We start from the raw sequence: 27,697 nt of genomic DNA on the forward strand, positions 1-27,697 counted from the left end.
TTTTTACAGTTAATTAAGTAATAACAGTCACCGTCTTATTTATTTACGATCATTTATTTAAAGCCAATTTTCAAGTTCAATATTCAACATGCGGCACGTAATTTTAACTTCTTTTACTTCCGGTTTCATTGCCACGTTCAGCGAGATTACAATGCAGTGCCTTGTTGAAATTAAAAAATTAATTAAAATTTTTAAGAAATTCTGCGATATTTCAGGGTTAAATGATACGGACGCAATAAATTGACAATAAAATCGATGAGAATCGCGATAAACCTGCAACCGACATTACGTAGATCACACGGCCGTCTTTATTGTAGATGTTTTCATGCTTTTTAATGGCCTCGCCAAGGTTAGCAGAATTCGTTAAAGAACAATATCTCTCTCTATTCTCACTTCCTTGTCCCTCTCTCTCTCAGCTTCTATCTACGATCGCGTGGTCTTTAATGCTTGCATCAGCGTTGCGTTTACGCACGAATTTCTTTCGTCTTGATTCGGAAGGTGGGTGAAGCGGGGGGCATGTTCGGGTGGGTTTGGACCTCGTCCTTCACGCCTCAAGTTTGACGAATTAATTTACAAAAATTTTATCTACCGGAAGGAATTATCAGTTCAGTATCGACCTAGACCTTTTAACGTTGAGCGCATACATCCGTAATTTGCATTTTATTAACACATTTTTTTTTTTTCTTCTTGCACTCCGTCATCAATGACACGCGACTTGTTTACGCTTCATGTGCGATGTAGATCTTGTTCACCGGTAAAGTGAGCTTTCCATAGGGACTGATCTGCACAGTACCTCGGATACGATCCGATCGATGTATCCCGTTGTCAATATTCGTCATATATATTTCTATGAAATTGTTTTCGAAAGCAAGTAATAGCGCAATAAATTAAATAATAGAAGCAGAATGCAATATAATTCAGAGGCGAGAAAAATAAAATCCGAACGTTTGATTTGCAAATGTGTAACGGAATAGCGAAAGTTAAAATTTATTTCTCGTTTACGTGCTTCAATTAAAAACATTTAAACCATCATTAAAATAATATGTAAACACATGGGCCTGTAATAATTCCTATAATCATTCCGAAAACGTAGATTGCGTAAAGCAATATTTGTCGTTCAAGTTAAGCTCCTACGTTATCTCGCATCATATTTATCACGTTAACTTCATACTTCAGTGTAACGTATTTATGATTTTCATAGTGTCTATGAGTTTCACCTCAAAAGCCGAATAATGATTATCATTCCGGTAACTTTATAGCCTGACACTTGATACAAAATGGACAAGATATTTCACAACATATATTATTACAAATTACAAAATAAAATAATACGTTGATAATTTACGTAATGATAGCTGTAATATCATTGACACATTAAACACTGCACGAATTCCAATTAACTGTGCAATATTTGTCGCATTAAAGAGCAAAACTATTTCGCAGTGCTCATTACCTTGTCTAATTGGCTCTTTGATGATGACTCATATCTCTATAAACGCCGTTTGTGTTTTATACGCGTAGCGTAAATGCGTCTGCGATGACCCTCGTTACTTTACGTCTACTTTTTTTTTTTTCGCGCGAGAGATACCCCGCTCTAAAGTATTCCGGAGCACCCTTAGGTGCGAAGCTTAGGTGACTACGCTCGTGTCGTTTTACGTGACTTACATCTTTTTTCGGTTAAGACATCCGAGATACGAAAAGGTGGCTGCGAGCGCGAGTCTTGTTGAAATTCGGTGCCGACGAGGGGAGTCGTCGGTTGATAAGCACGTGGCCACCGCGATGCCGATGACGAATGACCCAAGCCGGGTGAATCGGAGCGGCCGGTCACTGCGAACTTTAGTACCACGCGCGCACACTAACACGCACAGATTTTTTTTTGCCTCTTCCGACCCGCTTCAGTCGGATACGCGTCTCCGTCGCCTGGTCCGTTTTCTCAAGCACTTACACGCACTCTTGTTCTTCATTTGTCCGACACTTTCGGCACCATGTGCCACCTTCGTAGTAGTCGCCGCCGCCGCCGCGGTCGGTTTTACGATTCTTGGAGCGCGGACGGTTCGAAATGAATACTTAACGTCGTCGGTTTACTCGACGAGGTGAAGCTATCGCGAATTAAAGCGCACGCGAAGTAATATTAGAAGCTAGATTAGACAATTGTTGGACGCGGGGGGGCTTTAGCGAGATCTGTAAAATAATCTATAAATAATTCTTTTCTTCCGCGCGCTCTGGACGATCTCATCTAGACGGAAAGGCAGTGGAACGAGCACTGGGCACGCGCTCGAGGCGTCTCGGATATATCGGTAACTAGGTTATCTTTTGTCCCAATAGTAACAGCGATAACTCGTTTATTATCCCGCCTGCTCTTGGATTTCCGGCTTCCTCGCGTCACGAAATGATAACGGTTTCGTTACCGGTTCACCACGCGGTCGCGTTGTTCCTCGGCCCGCGAAAGTAATCGCCGATCGACGACGCCGTGGAAAGCCACGACGCGCCTGATCCACCGACGATCTTCTTTCTTAAGGCGTCGATTCGACTTTTACTTCGACAACCCCGTTGCATACACGATTGATTGTTGCTTTTGATTTCGATTAGCGATCACCGGTTACACGAGCACCGCGACGGATACGAAGATCGGCCGTAATCTCGTGATACTTGACCGCGTCTCGAATCGATCGATGCGGAATGCAGAACCGATTCGCCGGGCATGCACTCGATCGCTCCTCTATCAAATCGATATCAAGTCCGTTCGTGCAGATAACGCTTAATTCATTACATTAATGTTATCTTGGACTATATCGCGGGTCTCCTTCGTCGATCAATAATACTGCACGATCGTTCGTTCGGCCGTCACGCTCTTTCACTCGTCGCTCATGAATCTCTTATAACTCTTCCGCGAGATTTAGTTTCGAGTGCTCTTTAAGGCTTCTGTCTGCATTTAAATACAACGGAACGTCGATCTTCCTCGTGATTTAGAAGCGATGTGATTTCCGAGTGATTGATCGCCGAAGTTCGGAAAGTCTCGCCGAATGATTTCTCTTTTCTTCTCTCTTTAGGTAATCCTGTTGCGATCACGTTTAGCTCTCGCGCGTATCGTTCTTCGCGATAATGTTCGTTAATGCGTGGACCAAAACGGTAATCGTTTTCGAGCGAGGATTAAGTAATACGATCACTCTTCTTTCTTTAATCTCGCACGGGAGTCGCTTAGCAGGAAGTAGCATTGATATCTCGGATTGACGATTAGCGAACAGCGGGTGCTCATCTCGCTCACAGAATGGTTTATCGAAATCATATTTTTCAATACCATGGAAATAAAAAAAAAAGAAAAATCGTTGCTTATTCGTGGCTCGGCTTCACCCCAGTCAGTCATATGATCGAAGATAATCTCAGTTCCGAAATAATTTAAGCTTCTCTTCCGATAAGTGGAAATTGGCCGCGATTGTTAGGTCAGTTCTGTTTGCTTTCTCTCTCGAAAAGAAAAAAAAAAATGGCAGTGTCTTAACTTCGGAGGCGGCAGTGTCTTGCGTCGCGAGCGAAGCGTCCGAGATTCATCACTGAGGGTCGCTTCCGGTCTCTTCTTTCGTCGAACTCGAGTGTCGTTTCGGGGACACGCAATCCGTCGCGCATGTCCGACCCAGAAAAGACCCGCGTGTGACTTTGGCCGTGGTGGACAAGCTTGTTCGCGATGGGAGAAGAAATCACGGCGCCGGGCAAAGTACGAGCTTTCGATCGGTGCGCTTATGTCGCTTCGCTGTTAATTGGCAGTGTTTTGCGTTTTGAGATCGCAGCGGCGGTCAGTCAGGCGTAGCTGGTGGTTGCGTTGCTGGTCGCGCGTCTGGACGTCGTCATCCGCCGTCGATTTAACGCGAGGAGAGAATCAGCAGGTCCGCGCACCGCGGTAGTTAGCCCGCGATAATCTAAATGCACACGGCGCGGTAGCATTCACGGAGCGGCGAGGTTTACGTAAATGGTAGAAGAGAGAAAGATCGCGCGGTAGAGATTCCGTGGGACGGATAAAGAAAGAAACGGACAGAATCGCGCGGCGTTGAATATTTTCGCTCGATGGCACTTCCGGTTCGAGAGTTCGCGCACTTTCTCTCCTGAGCGATGCGGGCGGACTAACGCGACGCGAATATTTTCCTGCCACGATTCGATCGATTGATCGGCTCTCTCTCGGCCTGTCCTAAAGTCAGGGTCCGAGACCTAGACGGTCAGCCTGAATCGCGATGCGAAAGGGACACGATCTTCGATTCGTTGACGAGCCGTTTAAAGCTCCGATTGACATTCGCACGTGCGGCACCGTGTCCCGCGCGAAATCTCTGAATTTAATGATCGGCCTCGTTAGAACACCGCGGCAGCGTTCGCGTGCCGGAGGGCAACGTCCGGAGCCGATAATTCTAGAAGTGTCCGTGCGCCGGGGGTTCGATTTCTCGTGCCACCGCCGTCTTCTCTTCGCCACCAGTAGCTCAAACGGTCTTTCTTGCTCTACCTCGTGCACCACCTCCTACTTGGCCGACCTTCCGAATTGACGCGCGGCACTCCGTGACCTCCGTGGAAAAAGTGGAACGGGGGATTCGGCCGGGTCGGTGTGCGGACGTCATACTCGGGTGGCGCGCCGAAACCGGGCGGCAGGTTGTCGTAGGTCACACACGCACAAATGCACGTACGTCCACGGCCGCGCACACATGCGGACGGGTGGGCTGTTTGCTTGATACCTTTCACGGGACCAGTCGCTTCCGGTTCCTCTTCTTTTCTCTCTCTTTCTCTCTTTTCTTTTTTCTTTTTTTTTCTTTCAACTCTTTTCCCACGATGCACGTGGGGATTACAGAACGGGACCGAGCGCGCGCAGTCCGCGGAAAAGGACGAGATAGTCGCGGATCGAAATTTCGCGCGGTCGATACCGATTATCGCAGCACCACTGGGTTCACCATTCGGATCCGTCCGGCGGGATCGAGATTTGCGCACGTCTTCTTCGCCCTCGTCGTCGTCGGGCCGCGTGCGTGCGTCGCCGCGGAGACGCGTCGTCCGTACGCGTGTGCGTCCCGTGTACGTGTACGCCGCGCGTATACGCGCGCGAGCATGAAACGTTTGTCACCGCCGTCGTGCCGAGAGGAGGTGTAAAACCGCCGAGTATGTGTCGAGCTTCGAGTTGGCTTCGACAAAGTAGGGCGACGACTGGGACAGCGGCCACGGGCACCGGCGCTGCCTCGCTCGCGCTCACCGACGACGAGCGAGAACCCGCGGCGCGCCGTGCGGTGGAGGAGCCGTGGAAGTGGAAGAGAGAACCCTCCTCGTAAAACGGCAGCAACCGCGCTGCGCTCTACGTTCTCCAGTAGGGGAACTTCTGACGCCGCGCCACGCCGCCCGTCGTTGCAAAAAGCCACGCCGCCATCCACATCCGAGCGCCAAGCTAGTCGTGACTCTCTATCACGCTTTTCACGCGCGCGAGACGGAAAGGAGCGTCGCGACGCGGCCGAGAAATAATCGCGGCGTAAATATCCATAAACGTCATTAGAGCGCCGGATGCTTTATTCCTCGAGGATTCAGGCGGTAAAACACGGGGACGCTCGACGTTACTTTGATACGCGATACTCAATTATTTAAAGAGTAAATTAATGCGCTCTTGAAAAGTGTAATTATTAGACACTTTGAGAATGGAAGGTTCTTTGAATCAATTTTTTGTTTTAACTCGATTTTGCCCCGGCTAATTATATATTGCAGTAATTTGACCATTGTTGTCGTTTAATGGGATTCTAAACAATCTCGTCAATGGCTGCAATTTGTGCCTCCGTTTCTCATAAAGTCCTCCCGCATTTCAACATCTCGACCTTCTCTCTCTTCGCAGTAACGCGGATGCGTGATGCTCCATTTTCGCGGTCAGCTGACTGACGCTCGCTCGATTATCGAGCCGCTCGAGCTGTGAGATATTTCGGTGAAATACTTTAGACATCTTTTCTCACATCAATCGATCACGAGGGAAAACGTTATGTAAAGTAGAGGCCAATAATATTTTTGCTAATTATTATTTTTTTTTTTTTATAACTTTTAACACGTATGACGTATGGTTACTTGAATCAACGCTAATCCTTCTCAATACGTTTTGGCAATTAATTTTTAAATAGTTTCAAAATAACAATGTGACGTTGATCCCACAATTAATTTAAAAATATACAGATGATAATTCTTGCCGCGATATTGGGGTGACGTTACTTTGTTCAACTTTGTTTAATGCGCCAGCAATTTGCGATACTAAAACTTTATTCCGTATTTCGATGGCAATTTCGTGCGTGAAATGCACGTTCATACACCGTGTGTTAATAAAACTTTTAATATTACACTATTGTATTGTATATAAGTTGCTGGAAAGCATGCGGCTGATATTCGACATTTCAATTTTATACGTCAGAATTTATTTTACTAGGCAGGGTGTCTGTGAAGCTCGTCCATTTTGCGATTACTGTATAAAATTAATTTTAATTAAATAATTAAATTTATATCATTTATAATTTACGTATTATTACGTAACAAAGAATTAATTTACGTTGAAAGCGGGTTTGAAAAGTAGTAAAAATGCTTTTTGGCCCCTCCGAGATTTATGTCGAGAAACTTCTAATCTTTTGGCCCAATTCATTCTTTGTTCTTCTTTTTTTACTAGTAGGCATAAAGGATTTGTAAAAAAAAAAGTTGTTTATTGTGTTCGAAATCGAAAGAGAAAGCCACGTGTTCGCGAGTACATACCCGTGACAACTTTTCTGCACACGCTCTTGTTATTCTTTTACGGTCTAGGCCACGATGTTCGATAACCAAAAAACTTTCACCGTTTGAATCATGCTTCCCTCGTAGCTGCGAATGATTTTTGATGTACGGTTCTTTCTCGGTACGTTATGTCTAAATTACACCGCTTCTTGGTTTTGATCTTTTCAATTCATCTGTTGCGTAAAAATATTATTAACATATTATTTGCTCGTTCGAAAACGGTTCAACGAAACTACATCTCTGAGTATCGTGCACGCGTATTTCGGCATGCATCGCGCAGCGCAGTGATCCGTTTGCCGCCGTCTTTATGGAACGAAGTCATGTTCTAGAATAGCACGAGCCGACACAGAATAGCGTACAAAACACGGTGCATAGAGCTTATAGGTGTAACGTTATAATGGTAACATTTCATTTTGTGAATTCTTTCCTGAATGCAAAAATATGATTTTTTTTTAATTTTTTTTTAATTTTTATAACCATTGACAGTATAAGATTGATTAAAATAAATTCGCACTTAGCCACCCAGGCGTTAATATTTAACGAAGATATGACGAGCTAGAAACCTTTTACGAAGATCAACTGACGAAAAATCAATTCGCGTTAATGACCAGAGAAAGGTGATTACCGGTCAAATATTTAATTTCACGATTTCGGTTACGAACAATGTACCGTTCGTAAAATAAAATAAAATAAAATAGTCCACGCGGCGCGGTGAGATCGTCATCGGTCACGATGAGATTTACGATCAAACATTCCTTTTTTTTTTTTTTTTTTCTCAAGGATCCGCGCGAGCGACGTATCTCTGCAGTTTTCTAGGGAATAAAATCAAGCCTTTGCCTTCGCATCTGTCGCGGAGGACAGATAGGTGCCGGCAAGTCCTGCTCGAAAAACTCGACAAAGGCTCCGGTCGCTAGGATACCTCGTAAAGTCGCAAGGATCTATCACGATATTGCCCTGACCTCAAAAAGTACTTGTCATTTTTTTTCTCTCTCTTTCTCTTTCTCGCTCTATAATCATGGTAATTATGCGCGCTTATAGATCGATGCTGCACAGATGGAATACCATGCAAAAATTTATTTGCATTTATTTTTACGTACGGTGTAACTTCGAGTATCATGTTTGTTTTCTGATTTTTTTTATTTTTATTTTTTTTTATTGAACGATATTATCGTGATTAGAAAAATTGTCTCATGACGTGCATACGAAAACAGTTCGCCGAGGAGAGATGTATCGAGTCTTGTGTTCGCGAGTTTAATCATAAGCGAAATGTTGCGCAGCCAAATGGGAGAGGAGTGTTCCTGGTCGCGATCCTGCCCAGTTGATGACCTTTCGCGCCACCGTTTGTTACAGACCTCGGGTCGTTCGGTCTCTTCGTCGTTCGGCGCATATTTAGGTCAACTATTGTTCGTCGGCCTAAAAAGCAGTCTATTTCCGGTATTGAATACTTTCGTTGTTATAAAGCATCGCCGCCGTCTACCGTTGTCGCCGTCGAGAGTTTTCTGAGAAGATCGTGAGCCCAAGTCACTCTCTGCTCTTTTCGTCATAGGAAGTGTGTCAGTCGTTCAGTTCCGCTATTAGTGGTAGCACTTCTATTAGACGGGTGAAAGCACGAATTATGCGCTCTTAAAATCCTTAACGAACCTTTCATTCGCCCTCGTTAAACACCCGTGCGATGGCACATAATCGCAGACGGTGTCTCGCGATGAGATTACGCTCAGGATTATTTAACTTTCTTCTTTTAACCGCTGGCCGTCGTACAGAATCTGATAGTAGAATGAATATATCGTAAAGCGTGGATACGCTGCGAGATATACCAAGCAGAATAGACGATATATTTTCAGTTGTAAGAAAAAAAAACCGGATCAGACATTAGGATCGACATAAAAAAAAAAATAAAAAATAAAAAAAAAAATTAATAAAAGAAATAAATCAACTCGGCTTTATTGAATTTAACACGAATGTAGAATCTTTTGACAATGCCATCGGCGTAATAAATTCCGGGTGTATCCACCGCCGCGTGATTATATCACCGCGAGAATATTGATGATGGCGGAAGTGGAAGAAAGTTCGCCTGATCAGATTGAAAGACTCGTCCGATCGGAGCGTGCGACAATCGTTTCGTGGGAAGACAGTACTCCGGTGTATACGGGCGTTTCACTCTCGACGAGCCGCTTGGATAACGGGCCACTCGCGGCGGCGGTGGCGGAGGCAAGCACTATGGCGAGAAAGAAGGGAAAGTAGTTCTGTAAGTCAGTGGGGCTTGCGGTACCCCGCGCACGGACGTCCAACGGTTGTTAAAGTGACGGACTCGGGTCCGCCGCAATCGACCGACTGATCCCTTCCTCGTGCAACGGTAATCTGGACGAACCGCTCTTCGAATTGTCTTCAAACAACCGTACCCTTTTTTTTCTTCCGTATTTTTTTTTTTTTTTTTTTTTTTTTTACTCTAATTTGCATATTTGAACACCTGATAAGGTGAATTTTTTATTTGTTTTGTTTGTATAAAATGAATATTAGGTATCTATATACAATATGTATAAACATACTGTTAAAAATCGGGTGGGATTCAAACGCAATTTGTTTGTCGGTTTGCGAGCTATATCCGTGCGCGAGGAGATTACGTATGTGTAATTAGATAATCGAGCAACGGGACTAGGAAAGGCGTGAGAAAATGCATATCAACTGCCCTGTCGTAAGTGCACTTTTAAAAACGAGTCTTCTTACAAAGTAGACGCACTAAAAGCAATCAACGTTGTCGAAACGTTTCGATTGAATTGACAGAAACACAATTGCGTGTATGTAGTTTCCTAATAAATGATCGCGCCGAAGCAGTCGCGTTAGCCGCATAATAAAATTAGATACGTGAGACGACGATAAAAATTGAATATTTCGCGAACGATCGTATTCGCAATTCGTAATAATTAATCGTTTAGTAATAAGTAATGACTAATTGTCTTCGTTTGAATCGAATTAATTAATTACGATTTAAAATGGATCGTACAAAGCCGAAGATATTTTGCGGTCGTTACGCTATTTCGTACGCTAATCGATTCGCGAAATGATTAAACAAATATGCCGATAATATGTAACGGATACTAGTGTTATATAATGACGTTTACAAGAGCACAGTTACACGATACTGAAACTATAAAATAATTACTGTAACACGACGAAACTCGAATGCGAAGAAAACGAAACCGCGCGCGTCGTGTGACGTCAAGTCGCCTGTCGGAGAAATCGGTGCTTCCGCCTGCATTAGCGGTCTTTTTCACCGAGACTCTAATTTCAAATTCCGCCTTTCACACAGCCGGACTGAGCGACAATTATTTCAAGATTATCGCACGTAATCGACGACGTCGGTGCGGCAACAAGTCGGAATAGAAGTTATCGACGCCGAGTGAGAACCTGTTTACTTATATCGCTCGTAATAAGTCAAAGTTATACATTCGTGATTGCGAAATACGTTGGAATACACGTACACATTTGTGCATAAGTAATTTGGCATTTAAAAAAAAAAAAAAAAGTTACGTCTATAGATTTAGTTGTGTTGAAAAATTATTTCTTTTTTTTTTTTTTTTTTTATTATTCGCATGACTAATAATATAGCGCTGTTAGTTACAAGTAATTTTATTTTACGTAATATTAGGAAACTGTTTGATATAAAATTTTATGTGTAGAAAACCAATTTAATGGATTTATGAAAAAAAAAATTAATTTGGATTAATACTTTTATTACGGATATTATTTTGTTCAATGTAGCATATGCAGCAAATAGAAAAGTGAGGGACGCTTAAATTATCGGAAAGCTTTGATTCGGCATATCATTGTCGTGCAACAAAAAGTCATAAATCATTTTCTATTTGGTAAAAACGTAAGCGACGTGACTAATTTCTGCTTAGGGATTAACGCATACACGCATCGATTCTACACGGTTAACATTAGTAAACACAACCGTAAAACAAAAAGTGGTCCTCGTCCGGCTGTCCGGTAAAGACTTTCTAGGTCAAGAATCAAGTTCTTTGATAGTAATCGTTCTAATAGTTTTATCCTTCCGTCATGCTGCGGCACTTTTTCTATTCGCATATAATTTCTAAATACGTACGTTATATTTAACAAAGAAATCCCGCACAGAAACAAAAAGTTTCTCATATTATACAATAAAATCCGTTTTATTTTAATCGAATAAAGAATCTAATAATTATTTTGTCAAATGGTTCAAATGCAACTTTAAGACTTGATCGATTATTCATGAGGAGCGGTAACATTTGTCGCCGCAATTTTGATTAATAACGTAGTTATATGTAGACAAATATAATTTGCATTCCAATTAATATTGGCGCGGAATTGATAATACTATTAATTTCAACCAGCTAATTATTAATGAAAATTCTGGGATTTCTACATTAGAAATGTTAAATCAAAGTCACTCCGAATAATATCGTTGTGCTAATGCACCTTTTTGAAATTGAATTAAAAGTTAACATTTACCTAATCGGCGATTGTTATTCGTGAGTGTACAAAAAAAGCGTTTGATCAATTCATTTGTTCGAATGTTTTAAGAATTGACAAGTTAATTAGAGATTATCTTTCGATCTCAACGATTCGTGCTGTTGTTTATGGAAACCTATCTGATTAGAAAAAAAAGAAAAAAAAAATACGTCTATCATGAGAGAATTGAGTTGCTCACAATGCAACAATCATTTACTTATTGTGTTGGCACATTATAAAATAGAATTAGATATGAAGATATTACGGCATTCAAAGACTTAATCGAGAAACCATTAGCATATTATTATTAAAAAAAAATTTGTTTAATTAATCATGAATTATTTAAATAAAATGGTGCTCGTGTTTGAATTATAAAATTTTTTTTCAGATATATAATATTTTAATAATAATAATAATAATAATTTATTTAAATATATTCGCGAATATGCGAATGAAATAGATGAGTATGTACACGCGTACATATTTGTGTAGGCATAAGCAAATAACAGCAGCAGTTTCACTGCCAGGCAGTAATAAGTGTAGGTTGGTCATCGTTGCCATTGTACATTGCACATTGGAGAAATCGCCCGTCTAGGCTATCGCGGACTTGGACTAGGTACGGCAATACTATCGAGAGGCATGAGAGAATAAGTGTGAGAAACGGAGATACGGATAGGCAAATCGTGTCTCTCAAAGTCTAAGAAAACGAACGAACCGTGGCGACTTAGCGTCCTAGATACGAGGCCATGTTTACCGAGAAGTTTCTAAGCCACGTCTCAAGTTCTTGAAAAACGCAGTCTGTCACCCACTTGAAATAATAGTGCGATTCCCAATCTTCCAGAAATAAATTATAAAGTCACATCGAGTTGCGAATTCAAGTCTTTGCGCTCTATACAGTATGAAAGAAAAAAAGTCTCTCCATAAATTACGTATTTTAGGTATATTTTTAATTAAAAAATGTATACTTTGTAATTTAAAATTAAATTATTGAGTCACGTGAGAATCGTGCATATTTTTTGGCACAAGAAAGATTAAGCTGCTAAATGGATTGCGATGACAACGCCAATTTCGCATTTCATTATCGAAGCACTTACTTCTTTTAATTTCATATTTTTGTTGTAAATCGTGAATCGCACAGACATTCAAGCAGGTGCCAGCCTTTCATAAATATTAGAGATAAAAAGTCAGAAGCAAATTTTCCATGAATTAATTATATGGTAAAAAAGACACATGAATTTCTTAATTCTTATCAGAGATGAAACATATAAGTTGAACTTATGTAATAAAAATGGTGAGGAATTTAGAAATATATACGTGGCTGTTAAAATTCTTATAAATTGTCTCAGTTTATCATATGTCAAAATTGTTAAAAAAGTTATCAACATTAAGAATTTTTTTTACGTTTAAATTCGATCAAATTATATATTAAAATACTTGTCGGGTGTTGTAAAACATAATCTGAAATAATGCTGTTATAAATATTAAAAAAAAATTCTGTAAGTTACTTTTAACGCAAAAAAAAAAATAATTAATGTTTCTGAATTAATTGAGATTTAATAACGGTATCTCGATATACTTATATTGGAAATATTAATTTTTTTACTATTACCGTTAAAACGAAAGTTAGATAAGTTACCCGCGTTTAAAAAAGGAAAGTGAAGATAATAACATATTATTACAAGCAAGAATAACTATCGCGCTGACGTGGTGACGTCAACTTCCGAGTTTAAAGACAGAAAGACACAGGTGTAAAATATGTTTATTTTTTTATTGCCGCTCGAGAAACCGAGGATTTCCGTATTAGGCTGACCTTTCTCCTCGTCACTATTTTCCGGGTCGAGCATAGCGAAGGAGAGGAGTCTGAGATCGAAAGTCTGATCGTTAAGTTACACGCTGTCAGCGATGGGACAGCTTATATTATTCTCGATATTGAACGGAGCATTCAATTGATAAAAACTCGTACTACGATGTTCTAGACTGAGCAATATTGTTAATATCGTTATATGTTTTATTACAAAGACTTTATCATCATTTTTGTTCCAAAAGTTAATTATTTTAATTAAAAGAAAAAAAAAATATATATATATAAACGTACTTATCGATAATGTATAAAATTAAAACTTAATTAGTAATCTATTTCTTATTATTTACACGTCATTTTTTTTTCAATTCTTGATCTTCGTACTTGAACGAAATTATCTTTAAACTAGATAAGATGCAAAACGTATGTAATCAGATGGAATATATTTTTGTTCCCGTATGTTGAGCAAATTTTACGCTGCGCGCGACGGGGTTGAACGACCTCTTTAAGCGTGTGTTTAGCACGGTTGAATGACCTCGACGGCGGCGGCGGCGGCGGTCGCGGCGGCGGCAGCGGCGGCGGCGGGAGTCCGCGACTTGCGGCTTGATTTTTTTAAACAATGGGGAAAGTCTTGCGAAAGTAACCTGCGTCGGTAAGGCGAATAATCGCGGCGGAAGCGAATCGCGCGCGCTTATCCGCACAACGGAGGACAAGACGAAGAGTCCTTTCGTTTTCGCCGCGTGCGGGCCGTTTACTCCCGTGACTTCTACACACACGCGCGTACCTCTTGCACGCATATCGAGGCCTTTCACCGTGTCGCGCTCGCCACGAAATTGTGCTTCGGAGGGGCGTGCCTTGTCGCGTTACGAAATCGAGTCCTCGACGCCTTCGGCCGGAATTCGGCCGAGGGAAGGTCAAGGGCTGGCCGGCCGGCCGACCTAACGATCAGCTTTCACCAGAAACTCCCCAATCTATCACCGTTAGTACCGCTTATAGCATCTGTTTTTAAATTAAAAAAAAAAAAAAAAAGAAAATTGCAAACTGTTTCTCGAAGCTTTTACGCTGCCATTTAATTTCTTTTATTTATGTTAATTATCATTTATGCCACGAAAATTAATTGGACTGTTTACTTTGTTTTTGACGTGATTATTGGCCGTTGGTTGGAATTTTTAATATTGTTATAATTAACTGAGGTAATAGATTTTTTAATTTCATTCTTCTTCCATTGAGTAGTCATTACTAATGTTATACTTATTTGTAACGGAGGGCATAACAGTAATCGGAGATGTTGACTAATAAGCATTTAGCATTAGCAAATAACGATAAAACCATTGCATTCTGATGCTTTGCGTTCACGGTTGCATACCAGAACAGTCATTAGAATGCAAGCAAATTTCGAAATTCATACTAAACCACCTTGAAAAAAGGTTTCCTTCTAACGCGTATAATTTATGCACTGTAAGCTTTCAGAGAGGTTCAAAGTGATCTTGACAATTCGTTTCTAGGATCAATAAATTATATATTTAGTTGATATTCGGTGCCTTTCTTCTTTCTAAATAAATTTTTTTTTAGAAATAAAATTTATGCAATACAATAATTTTTTAATTAAAATAAAAGCCAAAATCGCGAAAATTAAAACTCTTAGGAACAATACTTACAGTATTATTAATAATAGGTTACATAGTTTTGAGCGGAACAACATTAATATCGTGCAAGAAAAAAAAAAAACGGTCTTTAGTAGTACGGTGTAAAAAAAGAAAAAAAAATTATAAAAATAAAAATAAAATAATAATAAATGATGGCACTTAAAGAGTTCTCGAACGTGTAATTATAAGATAACTTTTGCGCACTTTTTGTCGATCTATATACTATTGCGTTACGAAACGTGTATTAAGGTGTTGAATAAGAGTTGCGATTGAAAGTTGCGATCGTGAAAAGAAACTCGTATAATAGCGTTAAGTTCATCGATAACTTCGCTGGAGTATATTGTGCTTTGCGCTTTTCAACTCAGGGTCAAAAGAAGGAAGATTGAAAGACTTGGAGACCGCCGATTGTTAATGCGCATTTCAGTACGACGTAGTTTCGTTTATCCTTCTCCTCTCTCTCTCTCTCTCTCTCTCTCTTGTCTGGTAGCTCGCATTTCGCATCTTACGTTAGTTCGGCCGAGACCCCTTCATTCACGCTTATTGTCTTCGGTTCTCTGAATGAGACTGGGCCGCGCGCCGGTGCATCCACGAGAAACAATTGTTTCCACATTCGTTCGTTCGCACGATACTGCATACCGTACGCAGCGGCCAGTAAAGCAGACGCGCGTTGGCGCGTAAATACGCATCAAGCGAGCGTGTCGATTCCTACGTGCGAACTATGCTCGTAGGATCGATTGCGTAAATGTAGGAAGCGCCGATGCATTCACCTTTTACGCGAAGCAGCCTTGTCTCGACAGTGACGCTCAGTCGACGATTTCTGTTCCGAATAAACTTGAATGCATCGATACGTAACGTAAAAATACGCCGGCTAACATGTTCTCCGTTTGTAATTTCTTTAGGCTAACTCGGCGACGTTGTTCATCGACGAAAATTGAGAGAACATCTCCATCTAATCACGGTAATAAAAATAGTAACATTGTGCGTCGTTGGATCAAATCCGTAAAATATAAAACTCAAAAAGTTTTTAATAAATATGTGCGTTTTGACATTTTGCACCGCGCGTGGATTCTCGAAATGTTCAAGCGAAGATGTAAGGAACGTTATCGCTGTTGAGAACGTCTTACGAGTCGCGAGGCCAGTAACTTTCTCTTTGTGTTTTCGTTGTCGGCCGATATATCGCGTATCATGGACATGATGCAGATAATAGTCACGCTACCCACCGTTTATGAGTCAACCGCCGTCAATGCGTTAATGATGAAGCGAGTATCGGCACTACGTACGTCATCTCATCTCGTTAGATTGGGCGTTCCGTCATCGCGGAAAACTCAGCCGTAATAAAACGATTGCGAGAATTACAGAAGCCACTTCTTTCGTATCTTTGCGGTTTTCACATTTTATATAAATTACAATAATTATTTAGCAATTTACATTAACGGAAATAGGTATAATAATTTTTGCCGTAAATCAAAGTTTTTTTTATGATATAAATTTTAATTAATTATATCTAATACTATCCAGATTTTTTTAGTATCTAAATAGTTCGTTCAATCCTTGCGATTCTTGTGTTGTACGGATTGCACAAACAACAAGTCCGAATTTAGTTCAGATTATTCCAGTATTACGCAGCATCGTGTCATCAGGTTTTGCACTTTTTACGTTGGTCTTTAAATCGTAATGATAATAATCCAAACTTTGATTGATCTCGCCAATTATTTACGCCGTGCATTTAATTCGTTTCTTATCTTAACAATCACGTAATAACAAGTCCTGACAAATAATCGCGGAAGCGCGGTTCGTCACTTATCTTGCATTTGTGAGCTTTCAAATTGTTGCACCCCTTCTATTCTACGCCATTGTTTTTACTCCCCTACTCGGCATTCCTACTCCGTCTATCGTTACCCCTCTCGCGCGGTAGGAGAGGGAAAACTCCCTCGATAGAGGGGCGGCCCTGTGACGTCACTGAAATAGGGGTGGAAGCGGTGGAGGAACGAAGGGAACGGGAGTGTACGAGGTAGGTGGCGGAAGAGCGTGGGGTGGTAGGTAGGGGTTGCCGGGTAATGCCGGGTGATGGCAATAGGGTGAATGACCGACCTAGACTCGAAGTCAGGGGTGTGCAATGTATGAAACTACCCGTAATAGCAACCCTCCTCAAAGCGATCTGCAAGGGTAGGCTTTACATTCTCTCTTCCTTCACTTTGCCCTGTGCTCTCACGGCACTATGTATATCTTTGCGAACGTGGGTGTGTGCGTTCGTTATGTGAGAAAGATCGGGCGTATAACTCACGAGGGTTGCGGTCGTACGACGAACGCAAGAGAGTGTGCCAAAAACACATCCCTCTCCCCCCATAACATTGAGCACATATCAGAATCGTTAGCGTTAAAGAAGTACCGAATAAGGATACAAATTTCGTCTATGTTGTGATTTACGAAACACTATCTCTTCACTCGGTGTCTTACTCAATCTGCTTCGTGAAAATTTTAATTCTAGTCTGAACGATATTGATTGCACAATTCAACGTTATTATAGTTATTTCGATTTTTTTACGACTTTTATATATGTATATATTTTTTTTGTTTCTAATTGAGAATTCAATTTTGATGGCAAAATATGCATTTATAAAAGTTTAATTATATAAGTATTTCGCCTGACAGTTTACGACTTGATTTTATCGCGATGAGTTCACATTTTCGATTGCGTGAACGTGTCGCATACAGCGATGTCGAAATTTTATGTGACAAGCCTAGAATTGCGTCTCGGAGGTCAGAAGATCATCGATGCAGATTCGCGTTTCTGACTGCGCCGATGACTTCGTGTCCTAGAAAGATAAAGGCCGTTCCCCGGCCAGTAAAGCTGCTGGTAGGTTTATAAACTCGGGGTGAGTTTCCCGAGTGCACGGCACGGGGTAACGCGATCGATAGATGACCAAAAATAGGATCCACATCCAACCAAGTTCTTCATGCCAGCAGTTCTCGATTCGGAGGTCATTTGAATTTGCCCTGTGTTGGAAATTTTCTCGGATTATACTTTAATTTCAATGACTCTCATTAATTCAAACTATTTCATTCGATCATATTGAAGAGTAGACAGACAGATTTAAAACGCGCAAACTAGATAATAACCATTAGGTGATGGAAATTAAATTACTAATTGAGAAAAATTCTATAATGCTAAAATGAATGATTAGTAAAATTATTATAGGTAATAATTTTATCATAAATTTGTAATATTAAAATTAAAAATCGGGGTCATTTTATACGATAAAAAAATTTTTATTACATATTAAGAATGTTGATATTTAAATTTACGACTATAAGTTTATTTCTACAAACGTTTATAATTTTTTTTTTCTATTTTTTTGTATTTTATCATTTAAAAGAAAGTTCAAAGAAAACGTTTAATTTTAAGTCCTACAAATCTAGAAATGTTAACAAGTTCGTAAACGTCTGTATGCAAAAGCCGCTTACGGAAAGCTTTATGCCGAACAAAAAATTGGCGAGATATTCTGCGGAAAAAAAATTTGTCAATAGCGGACCACCGAATTTATTCTTGCTAGAAAAGATTTCCGTTTCCATGGTTCACGTTTTAGGTTGTTGCATGCACGAGGGTTAGGCCATTCTCCGTGGCGTTACTGCCACACCACGTGGCTCGTATTGATCTTCGGCTAGCACGATGGAAAGGGGAGAGAGAGAGAGAGAGAGCGAGAAAGAGAGAAAGGTGGGGAAAGGAGGAGACTAGGGGTTGCTCAATGTGTTCTCTCTATCGAAACCTCCCTCTGGTGCTTTCTCTCTTTCTCTCTCTTTTCCTCATACCTCTCTTTCGCCCTTTTCGTTTCCCTCTCCTCTTTCCGACGCCCTCTCTTTCTCGACTGATCTTTCTCTCTCGTCGCAGAGGGTAGCAGCCTAGTGCCCCTGCCTTTCGGTCGTTCACCCTTCGTATACACTCGATACCGATTCTCACTATCTTCGTCCACTCGTTTGTCCCGCAGAGTTCCTCTTTCTCTTTTTCTCTCTCCGCTCTTCTTTTTTTTTTTTTTCTTTCGGAATCTACGAATTCTTTTTCCCTTTTTTTGTTTTGTCCTGTTCTCGATTGCAAAATTACCGATCTCTACAACTGTACTTGACCCTTCGAACCGCTCGTAAAAAATTAAGGAGCAGACGCGTTTAAAAAATAATGAAAGGATGCGACTCCGGTGTTAGAAACGTTTTGGGTCGTTCGGTGCAACTCTAGCCGCCGTATTGCGCACTGATAAGAAATAATTTAAATCAGATGTGTCCGAAACACGCATTTATTTTTCATCATTATACGACTAGGAAGACGGCTATTTTTATATTAAGACATTAACAATCTCGAAATTGTGGATAATGAAAACTGACAGTTTAAAAATGTTAAATTCGATAACGAAGATTGCAGACTTGCAGTTAATTTTTAATAAGAAAAATTTAATTTGAATTTAAATTCGAAAAATCAATTCTGTGTAACAGAAAATGGAAAAATTTTCACATTTGCTGATTTTCTCAAGAAAAAAAATTTTTTTTTTCTAACCACAAACACAATTTCTGGGACATTTTTGCGTATAGTTATTGAAAAATTTAATTATTAATCGTAATTGCTGTCGAGTCCAGTTATTTTATTTAACCTAGAACAGCCAATACTTTATACTTGGAATAAAACTTTTAATTTTGCGTTACTTACTATTCTCTTGGTATCACTCACGTGCAATGGTCGTAAATCTAAAGTGCGAATTGAAACACAAATCTCACGGGCACGAAAGGCTTACCTAAAACATAAAGAGAGAAAAAAAGTATTAGAACGAGTAAAAATAGGCAAGGTGAGAAGTTGGCTTTGTCAAGAGCGTGTGCTTTTTACAATCAGAAAATAGTTTTTTTATCCGTAACTTCTTTATAAAATTTCGTTCTCTAACTAAAGGTTAAATGTCATCACAAAATACAATATCGCGGTGATTTAAATCATTAAACATTTTTTTTTTTCGAGTTATTAATTTAATTTCATTGATATTTAATTTTATTATCCTTGTTGTTTTAAAACACTGAATTAAAATTTATCTTCTTAAAGTTTCTTATGTATTTTATCAAACATAGCAATGAACGAATTGCTGCTCGAGTTAAGCTCGAAGATATATTTTATCTTTTGTGATGCTGAATGCGTCCGCGAAATTGTAATCGATCAGTCGCGTTTACATCGCCATTACTTCAGCCATACTGTTTTCCTTTATCAGCCAGCATGAGTGCCACCTTAAGTGTATTCGATTCCGCATCGTATCGTTGAAACCGAACCGTTCCCCATTCGTTGGTCGCTACTTAAAGGGCGAGTCACCCTCGGGAGAGCACGAGGTTAAAACGTTTCGTAACACCCTCCTCCGCGGTGGCGCGTCGCAAATCCACTACGAAAAATCGAGGGAACAATGTTCGGAAAAAAAGACGTAAACGCGAACATTTATTAGAATGTGTAGGAGCAGATTAAGCGTTGTTAAATGTGCAACAACAACGCGGACGTAAATTTACTTCGAAGTAAAAACTTGCTGTAATTTTTTTTTTTTTTTTTTTTTTTTTTAAATCAAATTTGGCACCGTATTAAAAATTCTTTATATTGTCGTGGTCAATTAAATGATTAATTGTGCCGAGCATTAATTGGATTCTGGTAAAGATATCGTATTAACGATATGTTGAAGAAACGTCATTGTAGAGTATCTCGATTCATATGTCTTCTCGAAAGAAAGGGTCTCGTCCCTCTTGCGATAAACCAGTCAAGATCATTGATCTTCGAAGAGGATAAGCCCTTATTATTCTAGAGCTACGTGACTGAGATAAAACGAAAATGATACGAAAGATTAATTGCGACTTGCGCTTTTATATTTCTGATTAAAGTTTTTTTTTTTTTATTATAAAAAATATATTGAAAACCGTATCAATTTGTGTAATTGCGCTCAATCGAAGTCGATCTAAAGACACTAACGATATTTTATTTTAAGTTTTATTTATATTTAAATTCTCGTGCTCGTCGACGTTTTATATTTAATTGCAAGTTTGCGAATCGCGCCTTTGATTATTCTCGCATGAAAATATCACAACCCTTCTGTTGCCACTGGATATCGCGAAGAGCTCGCAATTAGGCCACGCCTAGCCTACTTTCCGCGCAGAGGTCGTTCACCCCCGGTCGAGAGGGTGTATTCTCGCCATCTGGCGTGCTCGCTTGCCTTCCGCCGGTCTGCTCCGCACCTGCGCGCCGCGTAAAACGCTCCACGTGGCCGTACACCACGTGGTGGTCTGCGAAAGAGAAACGGCACTCCGTCAGGCACTCTGATGTAATCGACGAGGGTGGTGGTTGTACCGCGCCGGAAAAAGGCAGTCTTCGCCGAGGGGATGAGTATCGACCAAGGGCAAGGGCGAGGGCATGCGTATACGACGCACTAGAAAGATAAATCGAAGCCCATCAGAATCGCCTCCCACAACCATTTTCTCCTCCGTCCCCATCCCTCCCTTAAGCACAAACATGTCTTTCCTTATTATTCATGGACACGAATAACCGTCCTCGCCGCACGTTTCGTGGTCGTCGAACGAAAATTAACAGATATAGGATAATGTTTTTTAAATGCTGCTCTTGTATTAAAAAAAAAAAAAAATGAAAGAAAAAGAAAGCAATTTGAAAGCTCTAGTCTTTATTAATTAATAGATAAAATTGGAATAATTGAGATATTATTTTTGAAATTCTTATCATTTCCGTTTTTTTTTTTTTAAATGAATTTAATTATGCATTAATCTGACGTGCTTTATTTGACGATTTAAATAAATATAAAAAGATATTTAAGAATATATGCAAATTTTTATATTTGTTTAAAATATAAAAGTTTTCACTTTTTTTATGTTTAAAGAAAATAATTCATTAAGAGAAAAACAACGTTTTCTTTTTACTTCACTTCCGGTAAGCAAAGGGAAAGGGGTGGCGTTTGTATACGCACAAGAGGCTTATGCGCACGTTTAAATTGGCTCGGCACCGTTTTGGACAGCCCTGACTATTCGTATCGAGCGGCAATGCCAAGGGCAAGGGCGCCCTTCTCCCACTCTACCAACGACCCTGCCGACACCCTCTTCGCCTCCGTTCGTTCTCTTCCTCTTCCGTTTGATACGCATACATAGGCGCGAACGGCGCATACGCGACTTACAAGCCGCTTGTTATGCGCAAGAATGCACACTTGCGAAAATCATGGCGAAGAAATTTTCATGAATTTTTCAAAAGATCACCGAGTTTCATAAAACGAATATATTATTAACACTGCAGCTTTTGTGCCGTACATTTATTATAGGCGTCGATTTTTCGGTTAGCTGGAGGGTTGCTCTCGGGATCGATTTTTAGGGTCGCTTTCGTTGAACTCTCAGCGCTTATAGTAAAGTCTTGTACCCTTTAAATGGAATAATACACCATTATGTATCCGCCTACAAGTGGCTGCAAATCGTGCAATGAAACGCGCGCTTGCACGTTAAAATATATTTAACCTTTAACTGTAATTTATCTATTTAGACATTAATCATATTTATTTTTCTAAATTGATTACGTTACCTAAAAGTAACACTTTGCGCCCGTAACGAAATTGCTATTTTATCTCTAATGCAGAATGCAATACAACGATTTGTCTCGCGGGTAATATAGGTACTTAAGCATCTAATTCGTAGAAATTTCTGTGGCGGGAGGTATAGGAAAATCGGTGAAAAAGCGATAGAAGAAAGAGAGAGAGAGAGAGAGCAGGCGTTGGGACGCGGTAAAGAGAAGGTAAATTTAATCGAGTACGACAACAAGGAAAGGAGTTTTTGCCGGAGGTGAGGAGGGGAACGGGAGGAGAGCAAAGCTTCTCGCCGCGGCGGAGAAAGCCGTGTTCGGCCTCGCGGGGTTAACGTACTCTTGACGTTATACCGCGACTAACGATGATGTTTCTCTACCATTACGTAAACGCAGCAGCGCGGTCGCCGCGTCGAGTTCTGCATTTTGCCAAGACTGAAAAGTCCGCTCTTGTAAACGGGTTGAGCGCCGCGCTGGACCGATCGGGTACCGGTTCGTTCGTCGAGTTACGAGAGATAACGTTAGATTCGACGTGTAATTAGAGACGTGACTCCATTATCTCGTATTTATTCAGTTTATTATCTATTAATTATAATACAAATATCGTGTGGCGCATGTAGGAAACTATTAAAAACTCCCGTATATCCGCAAGCTCGTTCGACGAAACGTAGTCGAAAACTAAATAAAGAACGCAGGTGTCCAGCGAGAAAATACCAGACGATCCTTTCTTTCGTTTCCAAGTTGGTTTCGGCGGAGAAAGATTCGAACGGGGAGAAAAAGTTAAATTTTAAACGGGGATTATGAGCCTTCCCGACTTGGCAAAGAGTAACGTTAACGGCAGTCTTACGTCTGGTACGATGTTTCCAGCAACCGGCTGGACCGGAAGCAGTATACACTGTATGTTGCCTCTTCAAAGCGATCGCTACTCGAGGATAGCAATACCTGGCCGTAGTCGCGAACGGTTATTAATAGACCCACCGGGTGGTGAGATTTTGGCTAGGAAACTGCTAGCTGGGATAACGCGTTATTCCGCGTTACGGCCCCGGTCTGCTGCTCAAAGTAAGATGAGAAGTGGGCGAGAAGGGCGCGCGCGTAAATTACGGCATGGTTAGACTAACCGCGGATACTGTCTGTCGGCTGTATGTACGCGTTTGCGCGGATGATTAACGATATGAATTGCGCTAGATTACGATTGTTATCGGTCCCTTTGATGTAATAATAATAATCTTCAAAGTCGGCACTAAGAACAAAATTAATTTGCTCGTTAGTATTCGAGATCTAGCAAATTATATCTTTTTTTTTTTTTCTTTTCTTTTCTTTTTTTGATTTGTTTTAAGCAATTAATTTTAAATATTGCTACGTCTGTTCGTTTTAACGAATCGTTATAAAAACTTTAAATAACGAAAAGGAACTCGAGGAGAAGTGAAAGGTAAAAAAAGGAAAAGAGAAAAAAAGAAACATGATAGAAGGACGAGCGCTCTCATTAATTATACTGAAATTATCGTTTTAATTGATTCGTTAAATTGTTATCCGTGGGGATTTGGCGAGCCGGTCGTTTCTCTTTGGGAGATATGCGTCTTAGCGGATATGCGAAAAGCAGGAAGCGAGTTTGAGAACCGCTGGGTAAAGAGAAAGTTGCGACCGACATATTTCGCGTTCGCGCAACCGTACGACGTGGATGCCTGTGACTCGTATGGAGTCTAGAAGACACATGATACGTGAGGAAGGACGAAGAATTCGAGCGCGTTACGGTATTAAAAAAAAAAAAAAAAAAAAAAAAAAATTAGAAATAAATAAATAAAATAAAATAAAAAGAACGAAAGAACGAGGTAGAGGTGCTAATGGCTTCATTCGTTCTGGCGAATGAATCTACTCTGACCAGATCAATTAAGGTGTTACGTGTTGCTGCAGCAATCGCGAGTCGATGTGAATTCCTTCGCAAAGTAAAGACTTCCGGCAATTTCTTCGTTTAATTTTCGAACGGGAAAGGAACCGTATTTTTTCTTCCCGAACCTTACGTTAAATCTAACGACTTTTTACAACGGGAATAAAATTAATTGATTTATTGCAATTTCGAGGAAATAATATTTTATTGTCCATTTCTTTCGTTACATCTCATTGTCAGTAGAATGTCTCTTGTGAATATTGTATTTTAACAAGAAGACATTTGTGGTTATAAATTTTTAATCGCTTATTAAATCGTTAAATAATTGAAAAAAAAAAAAATTAAAAGCCTTCAGAAAAAAAGCTTTTAATACAGAGATAAGAACCCGGTCAAGCGAGAGATGATGCACCGCATTGGGTAGCGGTACTTTGCGTTCGCGCCGTCACTTTCGCTGCGCCTCGCTCGCTCTCGCCTCGTCATTTCCATTCAACAGTAAACGGGTTCTTAGAGATGGGCCTGAATCGGACGAATGAACGAGTCGGAAACGGTTTCGCTTTTAAGAACCGCAAAGTTAATTCACTCGCAAATTGGTCTCAAATTTTTTTTCTTCTTTTTCTACAAGTTCCACGTGACAACTTGCGTCCGATTCAGCAATACGGCTTTTACCAATCCGCGATACTACTCTTCTTCTCTCTAAATACGCGCGGCGAACAAACGTGACTTAGATAATCAACGAAGGCAGCCTTCAGAGCAATCGCGCAAAAGAAGGTAAAATCCCTTGTTTATACGGATGTGATTTCTTTTATGCGCGTCAATATTAGTTCGTGATCAGCGGTTGTTAGCACAGCGATATGTGGCAGCTTATTGTAGATGCAGTCGTGCACGTCGGGTAAACTCTACAAGATAGCGGTTATGCCTGATGAGAAATTCGCGAAGCGAAACGAGCGAGACATCGTGCACTTCGTTCACCGTCACTTTCGCTGCGGAGAATCCTCCATTCCCGTTCGACGGTCACGCGTGCGTGTCTAAGCGCGTGACGTGCATACGGGGTCGTCATTGAAGAAATAATCCGCATTGCATGTATGTGGAACACAAGATCGTATCGAGCGCGGTAGCGCGACTGTAAAAGAAAACGGCGTAAGCGGTAGCGCACGTGGATTTTCGATAAAATGATAATCTTTGCTTATATCATCAATCTCGTCGATGGTATTGTACATACAGAATACGCGCTATCGTCGGACGTAGTTCTGATTTTTTTTTTTACACCGCTGCAAGGGAAATTCGAAATAATAGCGCATTCGATTAGGAAACAGTTGAAGTAAAACGGAAGCTCTCGCTCGGTAATAATTAAGATAATCAAAAAATTAAAGGAACAGACGTACGTGAAACGTTCGCACAAGCTAGTTGGCAAATAAATACTTTATGATATATTATTATTCAGTTTTATAACATCTACTTAATTATCTGGTAAGAAAATTGCAATTGCGAGTCGCCGTTAAAGTTGCGTTCCGCTAACAATAATAGTTGAGACGATGGTGATTTGAAATCCGATACGTGAACGCCGATCAAAGTGGCTGGTGGGCACGAATCGTTTATCGCTTTCCCGTGTTGGCGAAGGTACAAATGCAAGTGCAAGGTAGTGCAACGGCACTCCGGGGAGTCCGGCGGAGGTGAGCGAAAGTTTCTTACGTCAGTCATGCGGGCACATAACGTGCGCATAATGAGCTATCGACGTATGCGCCGCGATCGCGCACGGCGGCTGGCGGCGGTTCTCGGCTTTTTCGTCTTTCGGCGAGCCGTCCTTCTCGCGTCTTCTTGCACTTTAAACGTTGCGGCACCGTTGCCTGGCGAGAATCGATCCTATCGGCGTCCACTTGGAAAATCGCTGCCCGTCGACGAGGAAGAGCTGAAATTATAAATGGCTTTCGCTATCGCGCCGCGGCGTGCCGCCGCTCTTTAATTCGCTTTTGCCGTCAAGTTTTAGAAGCGTGAACGCGATAACGACATCGCGAAGCGAGAGATCGACTGTCGAGGAAGCACTGGCGAAGAGTTTCGATTTAGGCTGATCAAAATTGACGCCGCATAGGAAACTAGCCGAGGCTCGGGATCTACGAAAACTCGGCGCATTTTCCTTTCGTTGCGCTATGCGGGAAGAGAAGCTCCGTTTAAATTATTCAGGATGGCGTTTTAGGGTATCGATAAAATATTAATTAATTGATGGAATAGTTGAAAAATTTACGCAATCCTTATTAATGCGTTGCCTCGTAACGGTGGCCAGTGGATTATATAAAATATATATAAACGTAACACCGGACGATGTTATAATTTCAACAGGAAGAGACGTGTTAATCTTGGATAATTATTTAGACGAGCGTGAGAGTCGCTGATAAATTCAATCGCGCAAAAATTTTCTCTCTCGACTTTCAGTCAACGTCTGACTTCAACGACTCGTGATTCGACAATTTCCGACGCGAATGCAGGGCACACTTGTCGAATCGATTGTGAACGTCGCTTAAAATGACCCGTCACGAAGCAACGACCCGGAAGCGATAACTACGCGCGAGGTCGAACCCACGGGTCGATAAGGAGGTCGGGCGCGTACACACGGAGCGGTTGCGAGTTTTTCCAGGGTGGTATATCCGTCACGTTGGTACGGATATGCCGTTTTGCATGTGCCATATGCGTGTGCGCCTTCGTGCGTGTGTGCCCGTCGCGTAATCGATGCAATCTTAGACAACGGCGATGCGTTTCCGACGTTACCGCGATGACACGATAAGCTGCACGAAATCTGATGCATTATTATTTCACGTGCGATAGCGACGAAGGGCGGCTAAACGTTTGCCAGCGATATGCGGGACAGTGAATTAATTCTATCGCTGTACGATTTCCACGTGGGAAAACAAAAAATTAAAAAAATTAATAAAATATATAAAAATAAAAGTAAAGTTCTCGAGTGGATCGCGCACGCTCTCTTCCCCGTTCGACGAAAAGGGAATTTATTTGCCTTGCTTTACAATGCGCGGCAGAACACGAAAATTCGTTTAATTGCAAGACGATTGCGTCGCCGATGACGTAAATATATTACTTGACAAGTACTCGCAGCGTGTTGCAATGGTTCATGAATTGTAACTGACATGCGATAATTAATTTTAAACTAGCAATATCGGGATTTCGTGCTCTTTCTTTATATTACTGTTACATTTATATAACACGAATATCGTTCTTATTTATTATTTTTTAATTTTTTAAATTTTCGTTTATTTCGTTGAAGAATTTTATCGAGAAATTTTGATTAAAGAATCCATGGATAAAAGTCGACTTGACGCAAGGTACAGAATATCGTATATTATCAGTAAGTATTCAGCACGCATAGTTTTAATTATCTCCTTATATTAAAGTTGCGATTTCTAAAATACATATTACTATCGAATATTAAAATTAAAGGTGCGCACGGCGATGATAATAATATGAATAATAACGAGCAGGTTGAGGCGCGTGTTGTTGATCACTTGCACCTCTCACGCGGTGTGAACGCGGCCTAACGTGGCATAAAC

General features: G+C 40.7%; 1 protein-coding gene and 1 long non-coding RNA gene across 4 annotated transcripts in view; one reads left to right on the forward strand and one right to left on the reverse strand.

The window, feature by feature from the left end:
- The window catches only part of Hr4 (Hormone receptor 4), a 50,150-nt gene extending 45,669 nt beyond the window's left edge, over positions 1 to 4,481 (reverse strand). Inside the window, exon 1 of one of the 3 annotated variants that reach the window (XM_070664212.1) lies at positions 1,666 to 4,481. The gene's annotated coding sequence lies outside the window, so the exon portion shown is untranslated. The remainder of the gene's footprint in view (positions 1 to 1,665) is intronic. The other 2 variants (XM_070664214.1, XM_070664215.1) reach the window with 2 other exon arrangements.
- LOC139107015 (uncharacterized) overlaps positions 1 to 27,697 on the forward strand; it is a 135,025-nt gene that overhangs the window by 31,348 nt on the left and 75,980 nt on the right. The gene's annotated exons all lie outside the window — the stretch shown is intronic.

Source organism: Cardiocondyla obscurior, linkage group LG12 (genome assembly GCF_019399895.1).
Source record: "Cardiocondyla obscurior isolate alpha-2009 linkage group LG12, Cobs3.1, whole genome shotgun sequence".
Taxonomy (NCBI): Eukaryota; Metazoa; Arthropoda; class Insecta; order Hymenoptera; family Formicidae; genus Cardiocondyla; species Cardiocondyla obscurior.